Source organism: Gopherus flavomarginatus, chromosome 5 (assembly GCF_025201925.1).
Source record: "Gopherus flavomarginatus isolate rGopFla2 chromosome 5, rGopFla2.mat.asm, whole genome shotgun sequence".
NCBI lineage: Eukaryota > Metazoa > Chordata > Testudines > Testudinidae > Gopherus > Gopherus flavomarginatus.
In genome coordinates this window covers 25,534,826-25,545,600 of record NC_066621.1, presented here as the reverse complement: position 1 = coordinate 25,545,600, position 10,775 = coordinate 25,534,826, and the positions used below count along the sequence as shown (strand labels likewise).

The 10,775-nt window shown below is 58.7% G+C and overlaps 1 pseudogene; it reads right to left on the bottom strand.

Moving 5' to 3' along the window:
- Positions 1 to 8,856: 8,856 nt before the first annotated feature.
- LOC127052563 (olfactory receptor 1052-like) lies at positions 8,857 to 9,796 on the bottom strand (annotated as a pseudogene).
- Positions 9,797 to 10,775: the final 979 nt, after the last annotated feature.

Below are 10,775 nucleotides of genomic sequence, written 5' to 3'. Positions count from 1 at the left end.
TACAATTGGGACCGTGGGGATTTGTTTTCCTGGTACCTCTACTTGTGATACCGCTGGGCCCGCACTGCAGTTGTTACCCCAGATCTGGCCAGGAACTCTGCTTTCAGCTGGGGGTAGTCTGCTGCAGCCTCTTCAGACAGATCATAGTAAGCCTTCTGGGCCTCCCCACGCAGGAATGGGGCAGGGATGCCAGATCACTGATCTCGAGGCCAGGCGTCCCATAGGGCTGTCCTCTCAAAAGCCGGGAGATATGCCTCTATATCATCCTCCCACGTCATTTTCTGCAGCCAATGGCTGGCCTGTATGTTCTGTGTCCCAGCATGGCCACAGTTCAGCTCTGTAAGGGTCTTTACCTGGTTTATCAGTTCCCCCAACATAGCTCAGTCTTGAGAAGCCTGGTCCATTAGCAGGCGATTAGTCTCTTGCTGCAGCCGCACTGCCTCCTGTGGGGCAGCTGCCTGGACACAGGTAGCCTCCTGCTGGGCCGCCGTAGCTTGTATCAATGCCTGCACTAAGCCATCCATTGTGATGAAAAAAATAAACCCTCTCCTTTTTTTTTTTTTAAAATCACCCTCCTTCTTCTGCCGCGCTGTGCACACCAAATCCCACCTCTAAAACCAGTTGTGACAAAGTTCCTCCTCTACCTTGGTGGGTCCTGCGCTTATTGGCAGATTTTGCTCACTTCGGTGATCTTCCCCACAGTCTGGGTCAACTCCTCCTGTGTCTGATCAGGAATTGGGAGGTTTGGGGGGAACCCAGGCCCGCCCTCTACTCCGGGTTCCAGCCCAGGGCCCTGTGGATTGCAGCTGTCTATAGTGCCTCCTGTACCAGCTGCATGACAGCTACACCTCTCTGGGCTACTTCCCCATGGCCTCCTCCAAACATCATCTTTATCCTCACCACAGGACCTTCCTCCTGGTGTCTGATAGTGTATGATTGTCTGATAATTCCTCAATCCTCCAGTAGCGCACCCTCTCACTCTCAGCTCCTTGCGCCTCTTGCTCCCAGCTCCTCACATGCACTTCCTCTCCTCTGGCTTCCCCTCCCTGACTGGAGTGAGCTCCTTTTTAAACCCAGGTGCCCTGATTAGCCTGCCTTGATTGGCTGCAGGTGTTCTAATTAGCCTGTCTGCCTTAATTGGTTCTAGCAGATTCCTGATTACTCTAGTGCAGCCCCTGCTCTGGTCCCTCAGAGAACAGAAGCCTGCTTCTCCTGGGGCCAGTAGCTGTTCTCCCTTCGACTGCTCTGCTGTGGAGGAAGAAGGGAGAGGGCTGCTGCTGCTGCTGCTGCTGCTGCTGTTTCCTGCTGGGCACTGGGCCCTCGCTGCTGCTGCTGCTGCTGTTGTTCCTGCTTCTGCTGCTCCCCTGACTGGGCTAGACACCACCACCAGCCCCTCTCTGCTGTCTGTTTGCTGCCTGGCTAGTGGTTCCCCCCCACCTCAGTTACTGCTGTTACTCCACTTACAGCCCCTTGGGAGGGGGCTGCTGGCCTGCTTCCCAGAGAGGAGGGGAGTGAGAGACCCCAGCTCTTGTTGCTGAGACCACCACCATCTAAGCGGGGTCCCTCCTGCCTGGACACCAGACCACCACCACCTGGAGCTGCTGGGGCTGCTGTGGCTGTTGCTGGGGAGCTGTTGATACCCGGAGGAGGAGAAGAAGGAGAAGAGGACCGCCTGCTGCTGGAGACTATGTGAAGACCACTGTGGAGGGGGCTTTTCTGGACTGAGTCTTTTTCGAACTGTGCTCTTGTGGTGGGGGTTTGGACTGTGTTTGCTGAGGCACCGGGGTTGTGGCGTGGAGCCTGCCCCCAGTCCATCCGTGTCCCCGTTTGCCCCCACCACCATCGTTGCCCCCTCCACCACCCCCGCTGGCTGTTTTCCTTCTGCTTTGGACTCCTGCCTCTGGGTCTGAGCTGCTCGCCTGGCTCACCACGCCCACTTCCATCATTTGGGCCTGCAGCAGCAGCAGCCAACCATTGACTTTTTGGCACAAGTGCCTGTGAGCGCACCCCGCCCTGCCCCCTGGGCTGACCCCCTCCCCTTTGCCACATTTGTCTGCCCTGCCTATTTCCCTCTGCGGCCCTGATAGTCCTGCCCCAGCCCTGCAGCTGTCCCCGTGGTCCCTCTACCGCATTCCCAGCCGTGGCAGCACCGGAAGGTGACAACCCTCCTCCAGGGTCCCTTCCCGTGGAAGCCCCCGAAGGAGCCTCTCTCACCCCCTTCCCACTTGACGCCTCTGAGAGCGCCGCAGTGGGTATCGCCCCGGGTGCTGGCGAGGAGGGCCCTGGGGTGGTTGCCGGTGATCTCTCTTCCATCTACGAGGAGATCGAGGCCCTGGGTTTGACCCTGGTCACGCAGGGGGAGGACGATCCTCTGCCGGCGGGCCTCGATCTGGGCTACCTCCCCACGGCCCCCCAGTCCCTGAGTTCCCTTCCCCTAACCGCTGCATCTGCTCCCACCTTTGAGGGTCCCCTGGAATCTTCCATCGACCTGGCTGCGGGTGGCACTCTGTTAACGGCCGCCGAGCCCTTTGGGGCGACAGCCAGTGCCCCGCTGCCGAGACCCGCTTCCCAGGGGGTGTCCCTCTTGGGTGTGGAGGACCCGCCCTCCTTCCTCAGCGGGGACCCCATTGACCAACATCTCTCTCTGGATGCCGATGCTGCCGCAGTTACCACAGTGGCTGAGCCCAGCATCGTTAGGGGTCCCCTTCCCACTTTCCGGATCCCTGAGCCTGGCCAGGAGGAGCCACCTTCCGGCAGCTCAGCTTTGGAGGCTCCGGATCCTGCCTCTACCTCCTTCCCGACTTCTCTCCCTGATCCCTGCCCTACTCCTATTGGCTTTGTCCTTGTCCCCCCCACCTCCTGTGATACCAGTGCCGCCCCTGGGAATACCCCCCAGGGAGCGGCTTCACTAGTTTCTTCCTGTCCTGACCCCCCGGGGGCTGCTGTTCTCCTTCCACCGCCCCTTCTTGAATCTGCGAGCGGGGCGGGTCGTTTGGTGTCGGCCCATCTGCTGCCACGTTGGGGATCTGCCCCCTGCCTACCCGCCTCAGTGGGCCACGGGGCTGTGACGGGGGCCCCGCTGGGGGACAGTCATCGATCAGTGACCACACCCCCCATGCGCTGAGGGAGGAGCTGCGGGAGTTCCTTGAGGACGTCCGCGGCTCCCGTAACAAAGTCCATCTTGCGCTCCAGCGGTGGGGGGATTTCCATCAGGTCCTCCGGGCCGTGAGAGCCCTCATGGGGGAGGGTAAGAGGACTGGGAAGCAGGCCGCCGCGGCCTACCGGCGGGTCCTTATCTTCCGTGACTCTTTACTCACCTTCGGGGTTGGTCACGGATTGCTGCGCGGCCTGCTGGAGGCTATGGGCGTGTCTGCCGGTGAGGATCCCCCCCAGCCCTCCTCATGGCGCCGATCGTCCTTGCCACCTTAAACACCCGGGGCTGTAGGATGGGTCTCCACAGGAGCCAGGTGCTCTCCTTCCTCCGGGAGGGGGGTACTCTGTGGTTTTACTGCGGGAGACCCATACGGATCCGGCCGCTGAAGCTAGCTGGCGGCTGGAGTGGGGGGACGGGGCCTACTTTAGCCACTTCTCGGTCTACACGGCTGGATTGGCGACCCTGTTCTCCCCCGACCTACAGCCAGAGGTGCTGGGGGTTGCCGAGGCTGTGCCGGGTCGCCTGCTGCAGCTCCGGGTCCGCATGGACGGGCTTGTGGTTAATCTCGTCAACGTTTACGCCCCGACATCGGGCCCGGAGAGGCTACGTTTTTATCAGCAGGCGTCCGCCTTCCTCGGCTCCCTGGATCCTCGTGAGTGCCTGGTCCTGAGAGGGGATTTTAACACCACCCTCGAGGAACGGGACCGCTCGGGGACCGAGCAGTGCCCGGCCGCCGCGGACGTCCTCCGGGAGATCGTCGAACGCCACTCCCTGGTGGATGTCTGGCGCGACTACCACCCGGACGACGTCTCAACGTTCACCTTCGTCCAGGTGGAGGCCCATCGGTTGTGCCACTCCCGGCTGGACCGTATTTACCTGTCCCGTTTCCACCTTTCACGGGCCCACTCCTCCAGCGTTCGGCCGGCCCCCTTTTCGGATCACCACCTTGCCACCGTGACGGCCTCTCTCTGCACGGAGAGGCCGGGGCTGGCCTATTGGCACTTTAATAATAGTTTGCTGGAAGATGCGAGCTTTGTGACGTCCTTCCGGGAGTTCTGGCTGGCCTGGCGAGGGCAGAGGCGCGCCTTTTCCTCAGCGCGGCGGTGGTGGGATGTGGGGAAGGTGCGCGCCCGGCTCTTCTGCCATGACTACACACGGGGCGCCAGCCGACGGAGGAATGCTGCGATAGGGCAGTTGGAGTGGGAGGTCTTGGAGCTGGAGAGGTGTCTGGCCGCCAGCCCCGAGGATCCATCCCTCTGCGGAGCGTGCCGGGAGAAGCGGGAGGAGCTCCGGGCCCTCGAAGACCATCGGGCCCGGGGTGCTTTTGTTCGATCCCGCATCCAACTCCTTCGGGAGATGGATCGTGGCTCCCGCTTCTTCTACGCCCTGGAGAAAAGGAAGGGGCCAAGAAGCATGTCACCTGCCTCCTGGCGGAGGACGGCACCCCCCTCACAGATCTGGCGGAGATGTGCGAGAAGGCCAGGGCCTTCTACGCGACTCTTTTCTCTCCGGATCCGACCGATCCTCACGCTTGCAGAGTGCTCTGGGACAGACTCCCGAAAGTCAGCATGGGTGACTGGGACCGGCTAGAGCTCCCTCTCACTCTGGCCGAGTTCTCGGAGGCCCTCTGTTGCATGCCACCAATACATCTCCGGGCATGGACGGGCTGACCGTAGAGTTCTACCACATGTCTGGGATGTCCTCGGCCCAGACCTGGTCACCGTCTGGGCCGAGTCTTTGCAGAGCGGGGTCCTCCCTCTCTCGTGCAGGCGAGCCGTGCTCGCCTTATTGCCAAAGAGGGGGGACCTCCGCGACTTACGGAATTGGTGTCCCCTCTCGCTCCTCAGCACGGACTACAAAATCATTGCGAAGGCCATCTCGATGCGGCTAGGGTCTGTTCTGGCGGACGTGGTCCATCTAGACCAGACCTACACCGTCCCGGGCCGCACCATCTTTGATAACTTGTATCTGGTCCGGGACCTTCTGGAATTGGGGTGTAGGGATGGTCGGTCGTTCGCCCTCTTGTCCCTGGATCAGGAGAAGGCGTTCAACAGGGTGGATCACAGGTATCTCCTGGGCACTCTGCGAGCGTTCGGCTTCGGACCCCAGTTTGTGGGTTTTCTCCGGGTGCTGTACACTTCTGCGGAGTGTCTGGTCAGGCTCAACTGGACCCTGACCGAGCCGGTCAGCTTCGGGCGGGGAGTGCGGCGGGGTGCCCCCTCTCAGGCCAGCTGTACGCTCTGGTGATCGAGCCCTTCCTCTATCTCCTCCGCAAGAGGTTGACGGGTTGGTGCTTCGGGAGCTGGAGCTGCGGCTGGTCCTGTCAGCGTACGCTGACAATGTGCTCCTCGTGGTCCAGGACCCGGGCGACTTGGCGCGTGTGGAGGCTTGCCAGGCTGTGTACTCGGCGGCCTCCTCCGCCCGGGTCAACTAGGTCAAGAGCTCTGGCCTGGTGGTCGGGGATGGGTGGCAGGCGAGCTCCCTCCCCCCCACGCTTCAGGCCATCCGGTGGAGCGCGGGTCCGCTGCTCTATCTCGGCGTTTACCTTTCTGCCACGCATCCGTCTCCACTGGAGAACTGGCACGGTTTGGAGGGCAGGATGACGGAGCGGCTCCGGAAATGGACAGGATTACTCCGGTGCCTCTCCCTTCGGGGGCGGGCACTGGTGCTTAATCAACTGGTCCTGTCCATGCTCTGGTACCGGCTCAACACCCTGGTCCTGGCCCCGGATTTCCTGGCCAACCTTCGGACGGCGATTCTGGAGTTCTTTTGGCCAGGGATGCACTGGGTCTCTGCAGGGGTCCTCCATCTGCCCCTGGAGGAGGAGGGGCAGGGCCTGAAGTGCCTACGCACTCACGTCCATGTCTTCTGCCTCCAGGCCCTGCAGAGGCTCCTGTATGGTGCAGGTAGTCCAGCGTGGAGCGTATTGGCGCACGCTTTCCTCCGCCGCTTCTGAGGGCTCCGATACGACCAGCAGGTCTTTTACCTCCATCCGAGAGGTCTTCCACGAGATCTCTCTGGGCTGCCGGTCTTCTACCAAGACCTCCTCCGGACCTGGAAGCTCTTTTCAATGACCAGGTCCGTGGCGGCCACCGTGGGGGCCAACCTCCTTGCGGAGCCCCTCCTACACAATTCCCAGCTTTGTGTGCAGGTGGCAAAGTCCCCCATGGTGCGCCAGAGGCTGGTCTTGGCGGGAGTCACCAGGGTCGGAGGCCTCCTGTACTACGACCGGGGAGACTGGCTGGATCCCCTGACGCTCGCTCAGCCCATGGGGCTCTCCAGACCTCGTACTCCCCAGCGCGTACTTCAGGAGGTGAAGGCTGCTTTACTGCCTGCTGCTCGGGCTTACCTCGACTGGGTCCTGCGAGAGGGCACGCCCCGCCCACCCTCCACCCCTGGCCCCGTGGACATTTTTATTGGGCCCCTGCCCCGTGGACCCAATCGGCCCCCTCACCCTTTCACTGCCAGCCAGCTGCATGATCTGCAGCCGGTTCTGTTCCAGACCGCGCCACGGAAACATCTGTACATGCTCGTGCTTCACACCCTTCACTACCTCACCCTCACGTCCCGCCCCAATACCAGGGTGAGAAGCCCCGGTGGGCCAGCTTGTACTCCACCCTTGTCCCGAGGCCCGCCGGGGATATCAGCTGGTGGCTCCTTCACGGGGCCGTGAGCACGGGCGTGTACTTGGTGCGGTTCACCCCTGTCCCTAGCACCTGCCTTTTCTGTGGTGAGAAGGAGACCTTGGCGCACATTTATTTGGAGTGTTCCAGGTTGCAGCCCGTTCTGGCTCCTCTTGAATATTTTCTTGCATTTTTGGTTGCACTTTTCCCCTCACCTTTTTATCTACACGCTCCCTATCCGTGGCCCCACAAAGTCGCGGGATCTCCTTCTCAACCTCCTTTTGGCCCTGGCCAAACTGGCCATCTACAACACCAGGGAGAGGAGGTTGGCCGACGGGATTTCCTGCGGCTGTAGGACCTATTTCCGTTCCTCCGTCTGTTCACGCATCCGGGCAGAGTTCCTCTGGGCGGCGTCCACTGGCTCCCTTGATGCCTTCGAGGAGCAGTGGGCGTTGTCCGGGGTTCTCTGCTCGGTGTCCCCATCAGGTTCTCTTAGTTTAGCCCTATGACCTCACTCCCAATCCTGTTTTTTTTCATTAGTTGTCTCACGTAATTACTTGGTGTCCCAGACCTGTGGGTCCTCCCCTTAGGCTGGGGGGAGGTCCTTTAGAAGTGGGCAGGCTTCGCCCACCCACCCCCGCTGGATACCAATAGGATCAGACTTCTGTAGCCCACTGGCATGGGTCTGTCACAAAGTTCATAATGAGATGGCAAGCCTGCTGTACAGGGAATAATAAAAAAGAGTCAAACAGTCCCTGGGCTGAGGAGGTCGTTTTCCTGATGTTTACAGGGAGCTTCTCCCGAGTGTGGGGGGCAGAATGGGAGGAAGCACAAAGGGGCTTGTTTGAAGATTTAACAAGAGAGTGATAGTGGTTAACATCATGGGCCATGTAACTGCAAACACTGTGTGCCCTTAGCCCAGGGGTGGGCAAACTGCCCCATCTGCAGGCACCGCCCCTGGAGCTCCCATTGGCTGTGTTTCCCAGCCAATGGGAGTTGCAGGAGCGGTGCTTGGGGCACGGGCAGTGTGTGGAGCCTCCTGGATTTCCCTATGCATAGAAGCCGGATTGGGGATGTGCTGCTGCTTCTGCGAGCCACACGGAGACATGGCACTCGCGTTTTTGTCGCTCTTATCTGGACTCTCTGCAATTGGGCCACATCTTTCCTGAAGAGTGGTGCCCAGAACTGGACACAAGACTCCAGTTGAGGCTTAATCAGCACGGAGTAGAGCAGAAGAATCATTTCTGGTGTCTTGCTTACAATACTCCCTCTCTTACCTCCATTTTACAAGTGACGAACAGAAGCAAAGGAAGACTAACTCAGGTGTTTTGAAGGTATTTAGGCCACATAAATTCCATTGATTTCAATGGGAATTATGAACTGAAATCCCTTTAAATTTGCTCAAGATCACAAAAGAAGTCTGCGGGGGGGAGGGGGGGGACGGAATTTGAACTCAGACCCCTCAAGTCTTAGGCAAGTGCAATAACCTCTGGCATCCTTCCTTTTTCCAGTGTGTGTCTAATAACGTGTTTCTGTCTGTCTAACCCCAGACATAACCATGTCTCTGTCTATCTATCCCCATAGAAAAACATCCGTCTGTCTAGTGTCTACCTGTCTGTCCCCAAACAGAACCATCTGTCTGACTATCTAGTTATAAAAACACCTCTCCATGTTCACCTCCCTTTATTTAATTGTACAGGGATTGTGAGGGGGAGGGGGCTGTGGGAACTGAGATAATAGTGGTGACAAATAGAAATAATTACAGTATGAGCATCTCCTCTTTATATCATCTGCTAAATTAACCAACGTAGTTCAAAAGGTAGTGGAACAAGCAGGGGGGAGGTGTCTATATTGCAGAAATCACATATCAGTGCATAAAGGCGAAGCTGTAACACAGTTACTGGACACTGTTTTTCAAGGGACATGGCGCCTTCCTTCATTATCGGGCTCAAGTTCCATTTCCATATTGTTTTCTTCTGTAAGTCACATGATGACAGAAATTTCTGCACAATGACTTAATGAGCGAGAACTAGCTCATATCTGCACTTCAGTACTGATCAGAAAAACTAGTCCCTATGTTTACATAGAGCGAGGAATAATTTTCTGGTGTATTGTCCTCCTCAGGGCGTCCTTCACCTCCTTGTTCCTCAAGCTGTAGATCAGGGGGTTCATCATGGGGATCACAAGGGTATCGGACACAGCCACCATTTTCTCCCAGTCCATTGAGCTGCCAGATGAGGGTCGTAAAGATGTAAAGATCAGGGTCCCATATAAGAAGGAAATGACAGTGAGGTGGGAGGCGCAGGTGGAGAAGGCTTTGTGGCTTCCTGCCATGGAGCGGATCCTCAGGATGGCAAAGATGATGTAAGTGTACGAGATGAGGATGGTGAAAACGGTGCCTATTGTTTCTATGGCTGAAAAGAGGAAATGTGCTCGTTTCTTGATGTGAAAGTCAGAGCAGGAGATTTTTGCCGTGGGTGAATATCGCAGAAGAAATGATTGAGGACAGTGAAGTGACCGAAGGACAGACTGAATACAGAAAACGTATGCACAGTGACATTGACATAGGTGCATAGGGAAGATCCAGCCACCAGCTGGAAGCAGACTCTCTTGGACAGGATGACATAAGAAAGCAATGGGTTGTAGATGGCCACAAAGCGATCATAGGCCGTCACACCTAGGAGGCAAAACTCATTGTTGGCACAGAAGGAGAAGAGGAAAACTGAACCACACACCCAGGGAAAGAAATGTCTTTACTCGTCATTAGGGAACTGAGCATCGCCTTCGGGGCAATCACAGAGGAGACAACATCTAAGAGTGACAAGTTGCTGAGGAAAAAGTACATGGAGCTGTGGAGTTGGGAATCAGCGCTAATCAGCACAATCACCCAGACATTCCCCACCAGGGTGCAGAAGTAAATGGCAAAGAAGAACACAAAGAGGATGTTTTGCAGCTTTAGACTCTCAGTTATTTCCTGGAAAATGAAGCCAGTCACTCTGGTGCAGTTTCCGGGAGCCATTTCTCCTGTCACTGTGCTGTGTGTCAAAGAAGAGGCAGAGGAGGGGATAGAAGCAATGAGTACCTGTAGGGAGGCACCCTAGCTCCCCGCCGCGCCTGAGAGGGATGAGCCAGAACAGGTGCCTCCATGGGGGGAGTCACCGCCACCTGTCCCCGCCCCCTGGAAGTCAAGGGGAGGGACAGGAAGTATAAAAGCCCGGCCTCAGCGCTCAGTTGGCCACAGACTGCTGGAGAGGACAGACGCTGGTGCCTGAGCTCCCACTGAGCCCAGCCTGCCCCGTGCTCACTACCCGGAGGAGTGCTGGCCTGAGCTTCCCCGTGCCCGGTATCCCAAGGAGCTGCCTGAGCTTCCCTACGCTCGGTATCCCGAGGAGCTGCCTGAGCTTCCCCGTGCCCGGTATCCCGAGGAGCTGCCTGAGCTTCCCCGTGCCCGGTATCCCGAGGAGCTGCCTGAGCTCCCCGTGCCCGGTATCCCGAGGAGCTGCCTGAGCTTCCCCGTGCCCGGTATCCCGAGGAGCTGCCTGAGCTTCCCCGTGCCCGGTATCCCGAGGAGCTGCCTGAGCTTCCCCGTGCCCGGTATCCCGAGGAGCTGCCTGAGCTTCCCTACGCTCGGTATCCAGAGGAGCTGCCTGAGCTTCCCCGTGCCCGGTATCCCGAGGAGCTGCCTGAGCTTCCCTACGCTCGGTATCCCGAGGAGCTGCCTGAGCTTCCCCGTGCCCGGTATCCCGAGGAGCTGCCTGAGCTTCCCCGTGCCCGGTATCCCGAGGAGCTGCCTGAGCTTCCCTACGCCCGGTATCCCGAGGAGCTGCCTGAGCTTCCCTGTGCCCGGTATCCCGAGGAGCTGCCTGAGCTTCCCTGTGCCCGGTATCCCGAGGAGCTGCCTGAGCTTCCCCGTGCCCGGTATCCAGAGGAGCTGCCTGAGCTTCCCCGTGCCCGGTATCCCGAGGAGCTGCCTGAGCTTCCCCGTGCCCGGTATCCCG